The following is a 21,238-nucleotide window of genomic DNA, read 5'->3' as shown; positions in this document are numbered from 1 at the left end:
ACAGGGTACACAGCAGTGTTACACTGCCATTCTGAAGTTACCAAAATCCCTTTCTTCGCTAATGCAGCGATGGTCTCATAAATGTCCTTGTCTGCTTCCCATGATATGGGATACTGTCTTGCCCTTGGTAGAATAGCTCCTAGTTTGAGCTTTATCTTGACTGCTCCAAACCCTTTTAACAAACCCACATCATAGGCACTAGTGGTCCATAAGACACTGAGTACCCGCCCTAAGGCTTCTTCGAGAAATGACAGAGGCTGCTTTCACAACCCTGCCATTGTCTGTTGCACTTCCCTCTAATGTATTCCTGCCCAATGGGTAACCCTCATATGTAAGTGTTAATGTTAAAGGTATTTATATAGTGCACCGTCACCAACGGAGTTGATCTCCAGGCACTCAGGCAGGTCTGTAAACAAAAAGGTAGAGGTGGGTTAGTGGGTGTAGGAAAGTGAGAGGTGGTGCACTGTTGGCATCTTCAGTTCAGTTTTCACAGTGCGCTGAGCTTGGGTCTGCATATATAGGATGGAAGCAAGTCCTTGCGTGTTGTTGTTGTGATCTATGTGTTGATTGTTTGTTGTTGCAGTGTGGTGAAGTCTGTGCAGTTTGCTGTGAGAGAGGTGGTTGTATGGGTTTTTGTGTGAATTAAGTATGCAGAAATTTTAGGTTTTGGTTAGTGGGTTGTATGTCTCATAATTCTTGTAGTTTTGTTTATGTATAAGGTTGTCATACTGGGTAGGTATAGTCTTTCTCTTGGTTTACTGACTGTATAGTTTCTGGGGCGATACTGTGGCTGGTTTCTGGAAAGTTTATTGGGCTTAGTACCCCCGGTTGGGTGAGCATTATCCCCTAGTTCGATAGTGGTGGTATATTATCATATTGAACACCACCCCATGGTCTGATTGATTGTCTTGGAATAGTTCCCCATCTGTCATGTCAGTCAGTCTGTATCCTTCCCCCACTGCAATCACTGTTCTCCATGATCGCCCTGTGTCGTCTGTCCCATGCAATACTATCCTTTCGACTCTCAATATGGCTGCCTCGATTTCTATTGGGATCACTTTTCTTTTGTTCTCATGTAAGGTAATCTCTGTTCTGAATAAGAACTTAGGTATTCGTAGAATCCTACCGTGTATCCCTGGGAGCCATGCAATTAATACTTCCACCCCATATGAAAACAGTTCAATGTCTACTTGCACACCCCTCTGTACCGTCTGGTCACAATAAGCTTGCATGAGTTCCTCCATGTTCATATAAGGGATTCCTGGTGTCGAACACACTATCCCTTTGTCAGTGAACAAAATGGTCATATTCAGTCGGCTCATCGTGTCTCTACCCATTATATTTACTGGTGTCTGTCAGGAATATAATAGTGGCCTGGTCAAGTCATGCTCTCCCACAGAAAGTGGTAATTCGTCAGTAAAAGGAACCAAATCCGTCACCCCAGAAAATCCCTGTTCACTCATGGCAATGCCCGACATTGAATATCTCTCCTCCATAAAACAGGACCTAGTCGCCCTTATATCCACAAGAAAGGAAAAGGTCTTGTCACCTGTAGTCACCCCAATACGTGGTTCTTCAGCCAGATTAGGTGTAATATATAGGATCAAACACATCAGGTCCATCTGTGAGCTGTCCTATTGTGGATATAGTAACATTCCTGTCCCTGTGAATGGATTGCCACCTATAGCAGTCACCCTCCCAGTTTCCGCACAGGAGTCTGCACCGTGGAGTCTGCATGTGTCATAGCTATGGTGTTCTGTTGGTTTGGTGCTTGTTGCATTGGTTGTGATTGCTGCATGTACCCCAGCATCTGTAATGCATGTGTCATGGGTTGATATTACTGCGTTTGCATGTCTTGGGTATGTATCTGTTGTCGTACAAACATCTGCGCTTGCATGTTGTCTTAAGTGTAGTGTCCATTCTGCTCTGTCTGGTACATGGGTTGTTGCTGCATTCCCCCATTTGATACATTGCCCCTTTATCTCTGCACAAACCAACATACTGCGGGATCCCCCATTGGCCTTTGCTGTCCCCCTTGGAACCTTCCTGTGTTCTGCTGCATTGAGTGTCCGAACCCTCTCCCCAGAGGCATCCCTCCTCGTCCTCATGACCATTGGTTCATATCCCATCGCCCTGCAACAACTCCCCCTGCCATCTGTGGCCTGTTCTGCACATGCTGAGTAACTACTCCTTCTCCGCTTGTCCACACCGCCCCTTCCATTGTATATTTGCAACATGTTTTCTGCACTAGTTTTGCTTCCTCCTGTTTCCTCTCCTCCTGCTTCTTTCTCACATTCTCTTGTATTAACCGGCAATAGTGCACTATACTTAGCTGAATTTCTGACCATGGTTTAGCCACCATCCCCATTGGCTTATTAAGCTGCTTTTGCGCCTGGTCTGGTTGCCCCTGACATAATAGAAGATAAAATAACCCCACTGTTTTGCCCCATGGTTCTCTCGTCTCAAGATGTCATCTCTCTTGAACCTGTTGCATGTATTGAAGTAGGTCTTCGTCCTCACGCATTTTGTGTGCCATAATCGTGAATATATCCGAAGTGTCTGGGTATTGCACCCTTAGAGCTTGCTATATGGCCGGTCTGCAGTTATTGAACGGTGCACCATTGTGTGCCGTGTTTTGGGCTGTCATTCCAGGATACCCTGCTCTTTTCCATACATCTTCAGCTGCATCCTCAAGAATGGCTGAGAGTAGACTTTTCATGTCTCCTACCGCTAATGTCATCCCTGCTGTCAGTCTTTCTATCACATAGTGTCACGCGCCCCAGCTGGCGCTTATGGAAGAGGTCGAGACTACACTGTCATTAAGCTTGCCGCCACATTCCGCCCTGCACGGTGCTGTGCAGTCAAGTTGTTTTCCCCTCTGAAGGCTGCCAGAGCTACTTAGCCAGCCCCTTCAGGCAGACCATTGCGTTGCAACCAGGTAGCCCGTTTTGGTTTGCACTGCGCTGTTGTTACTCTGCGGTTTTTCGTTTGGCTTTCCGAGTGATTTGCTCCCTTTCTCTCTGCTTAGCTTCTCGGGGCTCTACTTCTCTCGCTCCCGCTTCACTTCAGTAGCGGTCTCCGCTTCCACCCTCGGAGCCGCTGCTTGTGCGTGTTCTTGTTTCTTCTGTGCCCGGTCTCGCCCCACAGTGTCTTTTGCCCAGGCCTCAGTGTTGCTTTCCCCCTGGGCTTTCTCCTTCTTCCCTGTGGGCTCTCTTGCGCCTTCCCGTGGCCTCACACCAGTTCTTGGGCTCCCACTGTTCTCCCTGGGTACTCTTGTGCCTGCCTCATCCATCCATTTGCTCCTGACCGCAGGAGAAGCCATCTGTCTGGGCTCTCAGTGGAATCCGCTGCCTGGTAGTATCCCACCAGGAATCTTCCACACGTTTCGGCAAACAAACTAAGAACTGTCGACCATTTACCTGCAGCTTTGGGGCTTTTTATGCCAGTACTGGCTTTTTCCCCTTTCCGGGCTGCTTCGGGAAGGAATCCACTTGCCTTCCAGTTGTAATCTCAGGCATTGTGTCTTTTCTTCGAGGCACACCTTATCTCTACAAAAAAAGGACTACCGCCGACGGGGACGCAAGAAGGAACCCTCCAGCAGTACCAGCACGTCAGGTGAGGAGGAGGTTCTGGGACTGGATTCTGAAGAAGATACTGAAGGGGCTTACACATAGATCCACTTGCCAGCCCTAGCCGTCAACGAAGGCAGTTTGCATCTTAAATTGTCTTTTTCTGTTTGCTGCCATGGAATATATTGAGATTGTCCATCACCCTTCTGCAATAATGAGAACTTTATTAGTCTCACTTCTCAGTCCTGTCCCTCTATGTTTTTAGCGAATTGCAAATTGTAATTGTGGCTGTGAACACCCTTGCCATCCTCGTGCTTTTCAGTCCTGTCCGGGCCCCAAGCCTCTGCACATACAGAATGATACCGTCTGCACTTCGTGCCCCCGTCCTCGTGGAATTTTAGTCGCCCTTCACTATTTTCTTCTTCTCCGCCCAGGTTTTCCTCGCCTCCCCATACTGTGTCACTGGCCAGGCTTACTTTTCTGAAATGGCGAAAGTGCTTTCCCTCCTCATCGTCCTCACTACCCTGTAGTCTGTCCCAATTCCACTATCCCTGTGTCTGTCATTGCTGAAACTAAGTCTCCTTAAAATTGTGTCGTCCCACTTTTTTCCCTTTGTCTGATCTGTAACTTTACGGCCCACCCTCACCGAGGGTTCAGGACTGCTGTCTGCCCATGGGGCAGCCGTGTTGCTTCTCCTGCTCCTATATAGTTCCCATATCCTTCTTCGTATACTGTCCCCATCCTCATCATTTAAATGTGCCAAATCCATCTTAATCCCTACTGCTTTGGTAGAGCGCCTTTCTCTGCTCTTGCCCTTGGCTCTTACATTTCTTCACGCTTCCTCTTGCCTGTGTCAACGTTCTTTAACAATCAACTTGACTTCTAACTGCCTTTTCTCCTTCCTTAGCTGTGCTTGCCTTTCCCGCTCTTCTTCTGCTTTTCTCTTTGCTATGTCTTCTAGCTCTCTCTGTTTTATTCGGTCTTTCTCTTCTCTTTCTCGCTCTCGTTCCTTTTGTAATCTCTAATTTTCCTCTTTTTCTTCCCCTTCCCTTGTATGCACTTCCTTCATTATCTGAACCCATTCTTTAGCTTCCTCCTCTGTATCTTTACTGGCAATACTTCCTTTTCAACGTTCCCTGTTTTATTTGCTGATTTTCCATCTAATTTGAGGTACATCGGTCCACCTATCCATTTGTTCGATGCTATTAACTCTTGGCGCGTAGCAAGCCCTGTCTCCTCTGCGTTATTCGCCTGTAATTCTGCTTGCATCTAGCTGCGCTCCTTGCATTCGCTGCTACTTTCCTGTGTTGCTTTATTCGCTTGCATCGCGCTATCAAGTGCGGCTCCGGTGCTACACGCAGGTGGTGCAAAAGTGGGAATTGTATATCCTGCCATTGCTTTTAATTCTTTCCCTTGCAGGGGGAGGAGGAGCCGAGGGATGTTCGCTCTCCATGTCCCTTTGGCTCAGCATCCAATGTTGCTGAGTCAAATCCACTTTGTACTGAAACATTTTCCACAATTCTAGTATGGCCAATCGGTTGCTTAGTTTATTCCCTTTATAGGCTGCCTTTAGATAAGTGACTATTTGTTGCTGCACACATTTGGAAAAGCTTCTGTCTTTGGGCCATGGCTTCGCCAACTTGCCCTCTGTGTCACAAATCCATTGTGCACTATACTTGCGTATTTTGTCTTGATACCGCGGAAGGGGCTTACATAAATGCTGAAGAGGCGTATCCCCCATTGCATTACCTTAAACAGTACTTAATAGACCCCAAATCAAGGTTTTTGATGCATCCGATTTTAATCAATACAATGTAACATATCTTTTCTCACCCTTTCAGGCTCAACACTATAAACACAGTGTTGATCCGCGCACCGACCCTTTGCGGCTCTTCACCCTGAAAGCTTCATTCACAATTCTACTTGTGTGTTTCTCACACTCCCCCCAATGGCACAACGCTGGTTCTTGGCCGCAATCGTCAAATAGCCTATCAAATTTCACTGCGTTCTATACACTTCAAATCCTACTGAACAACCTCATCGGTGATGTCACCACTACTACAGAGGAAAAATTGTCACAACATAACAAATACACGGTCACCTTCCTGCTCTTCTAACAGGGTAAACCAACCAATCTTGTTGTGCCCCTTCTGTAGTGTCGCCTTTCAGGATTACATCTCAAAGAGAAACTTAGGAATCCACCTTCCGCAATATAAGGTAGCTTCTTCCACTAACCAATATACCCAGGTATACCACCATACACTTAATCCATCTTCGAATTCACCGAATGTGTGATCTGGTCGAACTTTTCAGCCGTTTGGAATTTTCAAACAACAGAAATTCGGCCAAATCACACATCCAGTCATTTTTTCCATTCATTTGGGGTAATTCTCCCCATTTGCCACATAGCTGAGTCTATACTTACATTCAGTGATCCGCTGAGGTCTCTTGAGCACCGGGTCTCCCACAACCTGACACTCTCTCGGCCGGTCTGATAGGTGTCCCACAGGAAACATGCAGGAATTTTCCTCCAAAAGTGGCTTCCGTTGACCTCTTTGCATACACGCGTGATTGTAGGTGTCGTTTTCCACAGGCCACCACACAGCCCCTTGGGCATGCAGCAGGATGTGACGATTTATTGCAGAAAGACCACGCCACCTCCTTTACTACCACTTTGTATAGTGTGGCCTGGGTCCTCTAGCAGTCATTGCAATTATCAGCAGAGTACACTTGGGCCCCTCAAACACTCCCTGCCATGAGAATGGGAGACTCGGCCATGGGGCAAAGCACTGTTGTTTATTACCAAATAAACATAACAGGGATCACACAAGAAAAACAAGGTTCATCTAGAGCTCTCAGCTTCTAAGCATGTGTCACCCTGTTTTATCCTGGTGTGATGTCACTAATTTAGGTTCTCTCCTGGAAACCTATCTGTCATTTGCATCGGTCAGTTTGGGTAAGTTACATATAAAGAATATATAGGTTGATTTTACAATTGGTTAGCCAGATTTTTTTTCATTTGAAAAAATTGATTTAGTTGACATGTAACTTTTTCAAATACAGATAAATCATCATTGGACTTAAAATATTGTAATTTTCTTTTACAGACTGATTTGCATTGGTACATAAAATCAATTTCACCATAAACCTCCTAGAATCAAATTCATTACTACAAATCATGACATAAGAAGTGAAGGTTATTATAGTCATCCTCTCAAGACTTAGGAAGGATCAAGTTCTTTAACACCATAAAAAATGAAGTAACATTAAAATTAATACGTTTAAAAATCAGATAGTACTAACAGTCATAAAATGCTCATGAAATACATTAGGTATTAGTTAGATATCCGTTATAAAACTTATTTTACATCATTCTCAAAATCTAATGTTCATATCATAGGCAATAATACTATTCACATAAGAAGATCTTAAGCAAGCTAGGCAGCCATAAATAAAAGTGCCTGTTATAAGTTCAATTTTACAAAAATGTTTACAGTGGAGATAATCAACGCATTACTAGAAGCATTAAAGAACTCATTCCACATTTGTTCTTTGGTTAAAATATCTCTCTCTTTAAAATGTTTCAGAAAATAGTTTTTCCTCAGTTCAACCAGACCTTCACATTTGGTAATTAAGTGAGCAGTAGTCTCTTGTTTATGACATAATTTACAAAATCTACAAGCATTAGATAGACCAGATTCTTTAGAGTATAATGCAATTCTAGATTTTGTTAATAATAGATTAAATCAAAAGCATAAGAATGTGTCTGCATATGTCCCATCAGGAAAGTTTTGAATGTACAGGGGTACCTCATTTAGTGCTTTACTTAGAAAGAAACCTGCTTTGTACTCATGGTAGGTGGACATCCTTCACCTGTAACAATCCAGTCTTTCCTTTGTAACTTCAGTTTAGCTTTATCAGGAAATTGCATTAAGTGCTCCATCGAAATGTCAGCTTCTTGAAGAGTTGTTTCACAATGGTTTTTCCATTTCGTTAGCGGGTTATTAACCATGCTTGTTAATAGGCATGTTATTACCGGAAAAAGATTTTTTGATAAACTAGTAGATAAGTGAACTTTCCTGTAAAGTGCTATCATTGACCAATGAACTGCTACTTCTAAAGAGACTAGTCCCATTTCATAGTGAATGAGGGCAATTGGAGTGCTCGCAAGAACTGGTGAGATAGTTTTCCAGTAAATGCCTTCTAGAATATCCCATCTGAGTGCTTTATCCATAACTTTTGTTTGGCTGCCATAGGTAATAATAGGAACAGCTTTTTGCAGATAATACATGCGAGCGGGCAGTAGTGAAAATCTCCCATATTTTCTCTGTAGGGCCTTAGTTTGAATTGCCAACATTCTCATTCTCAGGATACGTTCCTCATTATACGGTCTCTCTAGCGGATGGGTATTCAAATTAACTCCTAGATATTTATAGGAGTTTATTTGCACTAGAGGTTTTTTTGCAAGTTCCTAAGTGAATCCTTATTTATCTCTTTTTTGACACGATTAAATACTAACATGTTAGATTTGTTTGTATTTATTTTTATCTGCAAATACTGTCAGTGCTGTTAACTTTCTTTGGAGAGCAATCAGGGTCATGTCAAAAAGGACCAAATCATCTGCATAAAGTAAGTACTGAACATGGTAGGAACCTAATCGGGGAGAAAATGAACGAACATTCTTCAAGGCCTTATAAAAATCATTAATCTAAAAGTTAAATAAAATAGAAGCAAAGGGACACCCTTGTTTCAAGCCTACGTTAGTTTCAATAGATTCAGATAAAAGGCCCTCAGTTGTAAGTTTTATTTTGATTGTTGTGTTCGAATAAAATTGATGTATTAAAAATATAATATACGAGGGACAGTTAGCTATTAAGAGTTTGTTCCATAGAATATTTCTCGCTACAGAGTCAAAAGCTTGTTTAAAATCTATTAGTGCCACATATACTAGCTGTTTGTTATTAATTGCTTGGGCTTTAATGGTTGATATTTTATAAGATTTAGTGGTGTGCCAATACCAGTAACAAACCCTGATTGATGTGGATCCATTACATTTTCCTTAATAAGCCATTTGGTAAAATCACGTATTAAAAGCTTTGCTAAAATTTTGCCTGGGGCATTTAAAAGCGCAATTGGATGATAGTTAAAAGGATTTGCTCGATCTCCTTGTTTAAACAATGGAATAACTATAGCAGAGTGCAAGGTGGGCGGAATAGTCTTTGTCTTAATAATATTTTGAAAAATAGTTTAAAACTTCCGCCCATGCCTCCGGTGCTCGTGACAAGCTAAGTTTTTTGATTATTATTAAAATATCTATGGAGTAAAACTTGAATTGGGCTAGGTCTGAAATTAGTTGGGGATGATTTCTTTTTAAAAAAAAAAGGAGTTTTTGATAATGAGACCTCCAAGCAATCTCAGCAATGCCATTTAGTTGTGTTGATGTGCGGGCGTTTCCAGAGTCAGAATTTATTATTCGCCATATCTCACTAGCGGATTTCAAGAGTAAAGCTTTGAGCATTAGCTCTGCATCTTTCTGTTTTTGTATATGTACAATCTGTTTCATTTTATTTCTATATGAAGTTTTCAAGGAAATTTTAAGTGCATTATTCGCATTTTTAGGTAATCTTCTTAATAATCTTCGTAAATCTTTTTTAAGATTGTAGATGGTTGGGTTCCAATTGTGTTTATGTTTAAAGGTTGGCTTGTTACCATCTCTAGTTGATTGCACAATGATCTGGATGTAATCGTTATAAAATGTCTGAGCATTTGGTTCTTTATTTTCAGCCATATACACAACTTTCTGATGTAAACACAAAATGTGTTTCAGATTACACTTAATATGATTCTGCAAGGTATTTATCTCAAATTCTCCTTTGAAGTATGATGCTGAATACATAGAGTGTGGGAACCAGTGGACTTCCAGCAGATTGTGATTGCTGACTTGGGTTGGAATTACTTCAAAAGCTCGAATAAGCTTGTTGGCATGATTCGAAATATAAACATAATCGAGGATAGAATGGAGAGTACCTCTTGACCAGGTTGGTTGTGGTGGGGAGTCATTCTTATACGTGCCGTTCAAGTAGGAAAAATGTCTTATTTCCATCAACATTGACCATTTATCAGGTCTAGAGTTAGTGCCAGGAATGTCATTTGTAATTAGATTCATGTTAAAATCACCAGCAATGATGGTCATTGAATTACCATGGTTTAATGACGTTTGATCTAACAAGTTCTCAATTTTAGTAATGAACGGAGATTCTGTTGGTGTGGGTGATTTTTATTTGCAGTCCGAATAATCACCGGTTGAATTCAATGGTCAGGGGATGGCAGCGGCTCAATAGAGAATTGAGAGTCGATACGTACAGAATTAAGAGACCAGCTGCCGGTCTACCCCTGGCAGCTTTAGAAGCTGGAACCAGGGTAACCTGATGGTCTGACCACACCGGCAGGGACATCATCCAGGTTTCTTGAATTAATGCTAAGTCATACTGATTGAGTAACTTCGATTTGGATGTCAGTAAATGAGAGAACCCACGAGTATTCAAAGAAACCATTGAACACTCATGGAGAGCCAGTATGAGTGTTAGCTAAGGATTATTGACGTCCTTGACGTTAGTATGAGATAACCAAGCCCATTTTGAAGGTGCTATTTGAGCAGGATTAAGAGGTGCAGTCTTACAATTGCAACACGTGTGTATATCAGCCTTGATGTTATTACTTGACTCATTGGTCGTGGACTGCTGGAGCGGAGAGGTTAATTTTAAGGCTTTTTTTCAGGGATAGATTGGTCAGGCATATCATCATCAATTTGATGATCATTAGGTGACAGCAATTTGTTTTCCCGAAACAATTTCCTCGAGGGCAGTAATTTCTTTAGTTATTGGGGAGGGGATGGGATCATTTCAATGATTTGCTCAACTTCAGGTGAAGCCACTGGAAGCTCCTGGGGCAAAACAACAGGGTTTAAACAAGGTAGTACATTTTTCAGCATATTGGGAAGGTTTAAGACCAACCAGTCCAACTTGTTAGTCCAAGTTGACATCATATTTTCTTGAGCAGATGCTCTGGTTTCAAGGATTTCAAATAGCTTCGTAAGTGTGAAAATAGATGAGTTAATTGCCATTAAAGCCGACTCCGGGGCAGGATTGGCAACTGATGGAAAGCCAAATGAGGGGCGAGGCATCGGTTTGGCAAATGAAGGCGTCACTGATACATTAGAATCAGGTGGAGAAATTATATCGTCTGGACCATCTGTAGGATATAGGTCCAGCGATATAGATAGTCTAGAAACCATAGGTCCTGAGGCAGTATCCTCAATGGTAAATGGAATGTTAAAGGATGGTACTTGAGTTGACTGCGCTATAGGCAAAGGTGGGATTGGTGCCGATTTTAAGAATTGACATTCCGATTTTTCCCTCAAGTTAACTAAATCAGCCATTGCAACAGGGCCAGATAACTTGGGTATAGAGAGGATAAGAAGTCTGAGGGATCATGGATTGAGATGCTCCTAGATAGGGTTTGTTTAAATGAATTGGAGCTCCATTTAACTCAAGGGGTCCATGATCTTCATGTGTAGATACGTGATCCGATGCATATTTATACATAGTATGATCAGAAAGAAATTGAACTTGAGTAGTTTCTTTAGTGGATACAGTGAAATGAACATGGGGAAGTCCTTGATTAGTCGAAAATGGGAATCTCGGGGCAGAAGGCCTGATTGGGCCGTCCATCATGGCAGATAGGTGAAACCCCAGCCTTAAATTTACTGGCATGTGGTATTAGTGGCACAGAGGCATGCCAGATGTAAGCCGCACCATTTTTAGCTTAAATTCCCCTTTTTTCTATTTATTTAATTTTTTATTGTTTATTTAATATATATATATATTATTATTGAATGGTTCCCCTTTTTCCCCACAATTCACCCCTCAAATAGTGCTTCATATTTTTCTTTTAAAACGTGCTGCGAGAAAAGAGGGAAGAAAAAGGGCTTTTGAGGCAATAAAAAAGGGGAGAGATAATAACAAAGGCAAAAGGACCAACAAGATGAAACTCACATAGGCATTTAAAAACAAGGGTCACTGGAATTGCAGCAAACAAGAAAAACAACGGTTCGATCTTAAACACACAATCCCTTCAAGGGTACAAAACAACAGAAGGGAGTAGTTTCTTACCTGTAACTCCATTTCTCCAGCGTTGGTATCTTTCATGGATTCACATGCTTAGAATATTCCCCGTCGTCAGACTGGGAACCCTCGGTACACATATATAGCCGTTTCCTATAGGAAAACTTCCGACACTTGTGTGTCCTATCCACATCTACGTCCTCCCCGGGATCGTCCACGCATGCCCGTAGGACGTAATGGTATAAAAGCCCCGCCCCCGCGGGTCCCGTCAGATTTCGACCCCTCCAAAGAAGAAAGGGGTGAAAAACCTGTTTATGCACATATCCTGCACATTGCATTTCGGGGAGGCTGGTGGGCGCATGTGAATCCATGAAAGATACCAACGCTGGAGAAATGGAGTTACAGGTAAGAAACTACTCCCTTCTCCAGCGTTGGATCTTTCATGGATTCACATGCTTAGAATAGATTGTATAGCAGTATCCTAGAAGAAGGAGGTGAGAATGCAATGCAACATACATTACAAAGTTAAACCACTCCCAGTCCAAATATATCTATCTATATATATATATATATATATATATATATATATGCACGTAAGCAGTAACATATTTATATAAAGGCGATACATAAAGGAAAAAACCAAACAATGGCAAGGTAAAAGACAACAGTTTCACCATTTGTCTTACCTCATTGAAAAAGATGGCGCAGCACTGCCCTCCCCATCTGTACTTCATCCGCATGCTGCCTTTCCAAGCAGTAATGGCGTGTGAACGTGTGTGGGACTGACCACGCCGCCGCCTGGCAGATGTCTGTCAGAGGAATTCCTGCCCATAGCGCCGCGGAGGAGGCTGTCGATCTCGTGGAATGGGCTCTGGGGCGTCCCTATAGGGGTCTCCCGGCCTTGGAGTGACTAAAAGCAATTGCCGACGAGACCCATCGGGCCAGTCCTTGCTTGGAAATTGCCCTACCTCTCGTCGACGGACCATATGCAATGAACAGCTGTCTTGTAGTTCTGAGTTCTTTGTAGGTAAAACTTTAACGCTCTTTTCACATCGAGCGTATGAAGAGCCTTTTCCGCCGTCGACGAAGGGGTCGCAAAGAAAGTAGGGAGAGCAATGGTCGAATGCTTGTGATAGACAGTCGGTACTTTCGGGATGAAAGTAGGATTAGTTGATAGTATCACCTTATCTTTAAAGAATCTCATATATGGAGGGTCTATGACTAGCGCCTGTAATTCCGAAACTCTTCTAGCTGACGTAATGGCAATTAAGAAAGCCAGCTTCCACGATAGGAACTGCATGTATGAAGAGGACATTGGTTCAAAAGGAGGTTTCATTAAAGCCGCCAACACCACATTTAGACTCCACGACGGTGGAAACCGCTTCGTAGGGGGAAAAGTTCTAAAGAGACCCCTCATGAAATGTTTCACCAGTCTGTCGCTGAATAACGGTGCGGAATGTCTCCTTCTCGTGAACCTTGAGATGGCCGGCAGGTGCACCTTGATGGATGACGAGGATAGCCCACTCTCTGCTAGGTGCAGAAGATATGGTAAAATTTGTTCAGGAGTTACTTCCCCAGGCCGTATTTCGTGCTGTGTTTGCCACCACATACAGAACCTTCGCCACTTGCATATGTAGGACTTGTTAGTGGAAGGAGCCCTAGCCGCCTGTAGAATTTTCTGGCAATCTGACGAGACATTCAAATTGCCAAATTCTGCAAAGTCAGGAGCCATGCCGTCAGGTTGAGGCTGTCCGGATTGTGATGCCACACCGTTCCCTTGTCCCTGGATAGGAGATTCGGAACTTTCTGGAAAGTTATCGGTTGTTCCAACGACAGGTGTAGTAGGTCGGAAAACCACGGTTGTCTCGGCCAATACTGTGCCACCAGAATGACCCGGCATTTGTACCTGCGAATCCACTGTATTGTCCTCCGTATCAGGGGAAACGGAGGGAAGGCGTACAGGAACTTGTCTGTCCACGGAAATGAGAACGCTTCCCCTAGGGAACCTTTCTGAGGCCATCTGCTCGCGAGCTGCTCGCATTTCTTGTTTTCTCTCGTTGCGAAGAGATCGACTGAGGGGTGACCCCACCTTTTGAAGATTCTTTGCAGCTGAATGGTGTCCATCTCCCACTCGTGTATCTGAGCCATGCTCCTGCTCAGGGAATCCGCTTGTACGTTCTTCACTCCTGGGAGATGGTGAGCCACTATATATATGTTGTGTTTCAAAGCCCAATGCCATACCTTTTGAGCCTCCACAGAAAGGGTCCTGGATCCCGTGCCGCCTTGTTTTATCAAGTAGAACATGGCTGTCGTGTTGTCTGTCAGCACTCTCACTCTCGACCCCTTGATATGTGGGAGGAATGATTTCAAGGCCCATCTCACTGCCCTCAGTTCCAGTTCATTGATATGTAGGCGTGATTCGGTGGGAGACCATCTGCTCTGGGTTTGGTGGTTGTCCATGTGTGCTCCCTAGCACGTCAGGGATGCGTCCGTGATGATGGTATTCTGAAATTCGGGTTCTTGTAGAGGAACCCCTCTGTACAGGTTGTGAACGCTTTTCCACCATTGGAGGGCTCGGATGATTTTGTCGTCGTCGACGGTTAGCCTGTCCGACCACCGACCCGTGGACTGCTTCCATCTGTCCGCTAGGAATTCCTGAAGCGGCCTCATGAACAATCGACAGTCGGCTACTAGATGGATGCAGGAAGCCATGGAACCTAGGATCGCCACATACTTTCTCACCGAGAGTGTGCCATGTAGACATAGTTGACTCGTCAGCCGGTTGCTCTTTGACATTCTGTCTAGGGAAGGCTTCACTATTCCCGACTGGGTTTCGAATTGAGCTCCCAAGAACTGTAAGTTCTTTGATGGCCTTAGAGATGACTTTTCGAAGTTCACTGCGAACCCCAGTCGTTGTAGAAGCTGTAAGGTAGCCTGTACGTTGTCGTTGGTCGACGCCGAGGAGGATCCCCTCACAAGCCAGTCGTCGAGGTACGGGTATACATGATGCCCTTTCTTTCTCAGCCAGGCTGCCACGGGCGCCAAACATTTTGTGAACGTTCTTGGGGAGGATTTGAGACCAAACGGGAGCACTGCGAATTGGTAGTGTGTCTGACCTACCATGAACCTCAGAAACTTCCTGTGTTTTTGACACATAGGGATGTGGAAGTACGCGTCTTGCAGATCTAGAGACGCCAAAAAATCTCCCACTTGAACAGACCTGATCACTTCCTGCAGCGTGAGCATTTTGAATTTCTGGCTCTGTAAGGTCTCGTTGAGGTCGCGTAGGTCGAGAATGGGACGCCATTTTCCGTTCGGCTTTTTTACTACGAAACACCGCGAGTATACCCCTTGGCCTTTCTGCGATGCAGGGACTAGCTCTATGGCACCTTTCTGTAACATAAGTGCTACTTCCTGCAGCAAATTGTCCAGATGTGGTTGGGGTAGGGGGATAGGTGGACACTTTGGAGTTTTGCATTTGAATAGTAGAGAATGTCCGTACCTCACTGTGTCCAACACCCACTGATCTGTTGTGATGTTTTCCCATTCTTTGACACAGCTCGACACTCTTCCTCCCAGAACGGTGCGCTTTCCGTCATTGCTGGTCTTTCTGTTTGCTTGTCGACGACGAATAGGTCGGTCGTCTCTTGGATGACTGGAAGTTTCTGCGCCGGCTTGAGTTTTGAGAGGCGCGTCTATATCCTTGGGAAGGGTACGCCGATCTTCCGAAGGATCTATCCCTGGGTGTAGAAAATCTTGAGTTGCCAGATGCCCCTCTAAAGGGACGAAAGGATCGAAAGTGTTTACCACCCTGAAGAGCACCCAAGGACCGTGCCGTATCCGAATCCTCCTTCATGCCCTTCAAGGCCTCGTCCACCTTTTCTCCGAAAAGAAGGTCACCTTCGAAGGGCATGTCCAATACCTTATACTGCACCTCGGGTCTGAAGTTGGTGCACTTAAGCCAAGCCTGGCGTCTCAGCACAACTCCGTTGTTTATCTGCTTAAAACCCAAATCTGCCAGGTCCACCGCTATGTTAATAGCATGATTCGACGCCTCTTCGCCCTCTCGTACCAGAGACATTGCCGTTCTTCTATGTTCCTCCGGAAGGTGGTCCAGTATAGGGGCCAGTCTGTGCCACATCTCCCTGTCGTACCTGGCCACAATAGCCAGAGAGTTGGCTGCTTTCACAGTTGCAGCACCCACGGAAAGAACCTTCTTACCAAACACGTCTTGGCGTCTTGCCTCATTATCCGGAGGGGTAGAGCACTTGTGTTGAGCCTTGGCTTTCCTCGTCGCCGCCGCCGACACCACTGAATCAGGTGTAGGTTGGGACGAAAGACACTTCGGGGTAGAGTCTGGCACTTTAAACTTCTTTTCAATGCGGCCTTTGACGGCCGGTTCCGAAAACGGGTGACGCATAGTTTGAACTCCCTCTTTCCAGACATGATCTAAAATGGGTATTGAGAATATTGAGCGTCTATTCTTACCCATATGATCGAATAGAAAGCAGTCCTTTTTCTCCTACTGTTGGGCCAGGCCAAACTCCTTGCATGCTTTTTGCATCATTGAATGAAAAGAGCCAATATCGTCTGGTGGCGATGGATGAGTGGGACTCTTTGGTGTTTCCAGTTCCACATCCGAAATCCAGGATGGATCCCTAGATGGAGACAGGGAGATATCCGATGCTGACCCACGGTCAGATAAAGAGTCCGAAAGCTCACCCTCCTCCTGGACTACTGGAGTCACCGGAATTCCGCTCATTTTGGTTGGACGGTGTGACGGGCCGGGTTCGTCGACGGGGGGGGGGGGTCGACGCCACAGGTGGAAGCCTTTCATCCAACGATTTTAGCAGCGAGTGTAAGGAGGACAGGACCTCCATGGACAGGGCCGTTTGGTTTGGAATATTGGTAAATACCTGAGAGCAGGTTGCTCCTGATGGCGACTTGGCTCGTAGCCCAAGGTCTTCCGGGCCCGCAATCCTGACACTGTCGTCTTCCTTCAAGGAAATCGACACTGCTTGTTCCTGCAGTAACGTGTCCGGCAACCCCATATCAAAAACTTCTGGTCTCTAGGCCAGAACTTCGGTCGACGAGGACGTCGTCGCCGTCGTCATCGGGTTGATGACGGGGGAAACCAACTGCGTCAGAGGTAGTGAGGGCACTGACTGGTTCGTCGTCGGTGGGCCTGCAGGTGGCTTAGGCGGTCCCGCCTTAATGGTGCTCTCCCTGCATTTATCCGAATCTCTACTCGTGGCAGATCTGTGAGGATCGCCCGAGGAGGATTTTGGCCTCTCCTTTCCATGTTTTTTCGACGATGATGACTTTTTTGAAGATTCTTTTGAAGACTCCTTGGAAGAGTGGCTTCGTGGAACATCCCTTTCCGCCGGTCGAGTCTTCTTCGCCGTTGGTTCCGACGAGGTTGAACGGCGTGGTGCTCCCGATGTTTTCGTCGAGGCGACGCTGCGCACGGAGCCCACCTCCGACTGAGGGTATGCTCCCGCCCCATCATTTAACCACGACACCAGCCGCCGATTCCGATCTTTCAGAGTTTTCTGAGAAAAACCCTTACATATTTCACACTGGTCTGCGGAATGGTGAGGGTGGAGGCAATAAATGCAATCTAGATGGCCGTCCCCCTCGTAAACCTTCTTCAATCCGCACGTGGCGCACGGGCGAAACAACGGTTTGCCCGACATTCTGGTAAGACCAAAAAACCTCAGAGGCTCGTTCGGTCAACCCAGCGAGTAATTTCAACGATATCCTAGAAAGTAGAGACTACACGAGGAGATCCCACTATCTTTGGAGACGGTTGAAATCTGACGGGACCCGCGGGGGCGGGGCTTTTATACCATTACGTCCTACGGGCATGCGTGGACGATCCCGGGGAGGACGTAGATGTGGATAGGACACACAAGTGTCAGAAGTTTTCCAATAGGAAACGGCTATATATGTGTACCGAGGGTTCCCAGTCTGACGACAGGGAATATTCTAAGCATGTGAATCCATGAAAGATCCAACGCTGGAGAATAACCGTTAAATGCTGCTATTTCTTAATCAAACATACGTTCACTCAATCGATTAGCAGTTCGGTGAGAACAAAACATGCACCGGGCTCACTTTCTAACTTAGTATGAAACACGATTAAACGGGGGAAGCAAACTGGATAAGAACCAGCACAACACCTGGGGAAATGATACACAATACAATCATTAACGAAGTTTCAATCTAAACCTGTCAGGTTCCATAGTAAATAGGTGGTAATTAAAGAATTATTATCCTTACGTTCTTTGTTTATTTCATTGTTAGGTTTAAAAAACTAAATATAGTCCTTTCACTGTTAAATTGGTTGGGCCTTAACTTCCATATTCAGAGTACTGCAGATACCCCAAGCCAAGATGGAGGGCAGAGGCAGGAGTTCTGATTGGGTGGCCGGTTGACAATGGTGTGACTCCCAACATTCTAAACTGCCTTTCATTAGTTTAGTTTCCTAAGCTGGTCATGTTTCTGTTTATCTCCTATGTTTTGGGCCTTGGAAAACTCTTAAGAAAATATCTTCAAGGCTAAAAGAAAAAGAAACAACTCATTCAAGTTTCATCTACTCTAAAGAAATTAATTTTCCCTGTGGAAGAAAACGCTGTGAGGTCTTCTAAAGCAAAAAATAAGCTAAGTACTTTTTATGTAATTAATCTAATTGAACTGCCAAAGTTAGCCTTATCTTCTGTTATTTTCTCCTCTGAAGTGCAAGGATTAAAGCTTTGTTTTTTTTTTAAATTGACATTAGAAAACCAGGGAGCTCTGTCATGATCTCTGCTTCCAAAAGATCAGGACTTGCCCGACTCCCTTGGAAGCAGACCCATAACCCTGGTTCCGAGTGCCAGCCAGTCCCAATTGGGACCTTTTGGACCCTGTCCTGGCGCCAGTGGCACCAGGCTCATAAAGATGCCCAGTCCCAGCGCTGGAAGCGCCGGGCTCATAATGCTTGGGTGGACTTACCTGCAGCAGACCATGCTGCTTACTTACCTGCCAGTTGAACCCCTGATCCTCTTCTGTTTGGGACTACTTTTCCTGTTGGGTGGGGCAGGAGCCACTCCCTAGGTTCAGAACACTGGAACTCTTCTGGAAAGCAGGAACTCTTTTCTTACCTAGGCGTGGCTGTGGAAGGAGACACCTAAGCACTACAGGAGGCTATTTAAACCACACCCGATGGATGAATCTTGCTTTGCGTTATTCTGCATTCTCTGCAGCAGAACGCTCATCGTGTCTTCTGCTTCTGATCCTGGGCCTAAGGGAACAAAGGCTTACCATCCTGGAATCCAGTCTTCAGCAGCACCTGTAAAGACAAAGAAAGAACAGGTTAGCACTACGGTCTTCAGTGGCAGCGCATCTCTTACCTGGTCCATCGGCTGTCACCAACGCCTCACGCTGCATTCCGGCATCTGAAAGACAAAGGCTTACCTACTCTTCGCATGCTCCGGAGGTCTTCGCACTGCATTCCGGCATCTGAAAGACAAAAGCTTACCAGCTCTTTGCACGCTCCGGAGGCCTTCGGCGCTGCATCCCGCATCTGAAAGACAAAAGAAGGTGCGTTTAAAGACATTGGGCAACTTTATTACTCACGTGCCATTACTCCTTCCCACGCCGAATCCAGTGGGTATTCCAGCACCCTTCAGCTTCTCTAAAGCTCCGAACTTGTACCTGCAAGATAAAAGGGACAGTTAGTGCGCATCGTGAAGCAGGCTACAAGCGCTTACTTACGTGCTTCCAGGCGCTTCTATTCCTCACGCGGGTCCGATCCTCAACTCTCATCAGCCGCCATCCGCCATCGTCGGAACCCTGCAAAACAAGAGATATCATTACAAAAGACTTTTAAGACATTTGAAGTGCCCAGAACTTACAGTTCGTGCAGTTAACGATGGACAGCAGTCCTCTGAGGTCAAGAGGCCTGCACGCTTATCCAGTGAAGAAACTGGTTACGGCACCCTGCCCCGAGGCAGATGGAGAGCTCGGCGTTCACTTACCTAAGGTGAGGGTGTTAACCTTTGGGGTTCTACAGGAGAAGAGAAAGGGAAGAGGAGAGAGGCACCCAATAACCCCAGTTCATTAATCCCATATTTTCTATCTGCAGACATATTACTCTTCGAGTCAGACATACAGTGCACAGAGGTCCAGCCCAAAGAGCCAACCGTGTGTTACACATCACCTTTGAAGATACGGCATTCACCCAGTCAAGACCGGCGCCTCTGCGGGAATCAGGTGAGCGTTACAAGCTCTAGTCAAAAATTGATTGCGTGCGTGCGCACAAGAAACTGTTTATTAATCACTGCACTTACCTTGTCAGAGTATTCGTGTTCGGGTTCCTGTTTGAAATCGGCAGCTGCTGCGTCGCGTTTGTTTTCCTCGCGTTTGCTGTGAATGAAAAGCAGAGGTTAACCATCACGTTTCTGATGATGACAAAAGGTGAACTCTTTCAATGCTAGAAGAAAACAAGGTAAGACTGCACATTTCTTTAATTTAACAGACGTCGTGTTGTTTAGTCTGTGTTCATTCATGACGAACTCTTCCATGAGACTGGGTCATTAAATATGACATTTTAAGACTACTAAAGTCAGAGGCAGCACAGTCAAGCTTGTTTTAATTGCGCATTAAATACGGAAATTCTTTGGGATCAAAGGAAAGCGCTATTAACAGAAAGAAATTACACAACATTATATAAGTGCACATTTTAAAATGAGAATCTTCTCAATTCATCTCATAACATTAAAAAACGTTTAAGAGGAATAATGTTTAAGTTTTGAGACAGTTACACATTTTTTTTTTGTGTGTGTTGAACTTTCCTGCTTTATTTAAAAATACACAAAATTGAACTATTTGCCTGTTAACCGCATTCAACAGTTAATAGTATTTTTTCTGAGTTGTTGAACTGAATCCACAAAGAGAGATTATTGAACGGAGTGAGCAGAGCAGATGCAAACAAGTTTCAGTTTATGAAAGACTCAACTTTTCTGTGTTTCAACTATTTTTTAAAGTGTGCTTTCATTCATAAGACTCTTCTTCTTGCGACATTTATGCAGTGAGATTCACAGTTTTCTATGCCCTGCAGTTCATTGGGTTTATGCAGCACAGTTAAAGACATGACCACCCAAGTTTAGCTTTCTTTTGAATATAAGAGTTGGAGTTGTATTCAATACAAAATAAATACCTATATATAAGAAATATCACTCATCCTCTGGGCTTATCGCAGAGGATTTCAGGTAGGAGGGTAGAAGTTCATTTTATATGAGTAGTGTTGTAGTTGTGTGATAATATTTAATGCTTAACAATTTTCATTCATGCAGAGACCGGATGAAGATAGAAGATCCTGTGTCTGAATTTGTTATTTTATCCACTTTTCCCCCTTCCCCCCAAGGGTGTCTAGTACTCAGCTGTTCAGTTTAGTTGTGAGCTAGACATCTTAGTGGGATCGTGGGACTCAGCAGCTCCTGCGTTGGATAAGGAATTACCAGCCATGACAGACAAACTGGATAAGAACCAGCACAACACCTGGGG

The 21,238-nt window shown here is 44.6% G+C and overlaps 1 long non-coding RNA gene across 1 annotated transcript in view; it reads right to left on the bottom strand.

Annotated features, from left to right (window-relative positions):
• LOC138527060 (uncharacterized) overlaps positions 1-21,238 on the bottom strand; it is a 440,038-nt gene that overhangs the window by 272,100 nt on the left and 146,700 nt on the right. Inside the window, exon 3 of the long non-coding RNA XR_011283807.1 lies at positions 20,023-20,098. This is a non-coding gene — a long non-coding RNA (uncharacterized lncRNA). The remainder of the gene's footprint in view (positions 1-20,022; positions 20,099-21,238) is intronic.

Source organism: Ambystoma mexicanum, chromosome 14 (genome assembly GCF_040938575.1).
Source record: "Ambystoma mexicanum isolate Mex_15411 chromosome 14, UKY_AmexF1_1, whole genome shotgun sequence".
In the NCBI taxonomy this organism is placed as follows: domain Eukaryota; kingdom Metazoa; phylum Chordata; class Amphibia; order Caudata; family Ambystomatidae; genus Ambystoma; species Ambystoma mexicanum.
The sequence above is the reverse complement of the archived record's forward strand: the minus strand, read 5'-3'. Positions and strand labels throughout refer to the sequence as shown.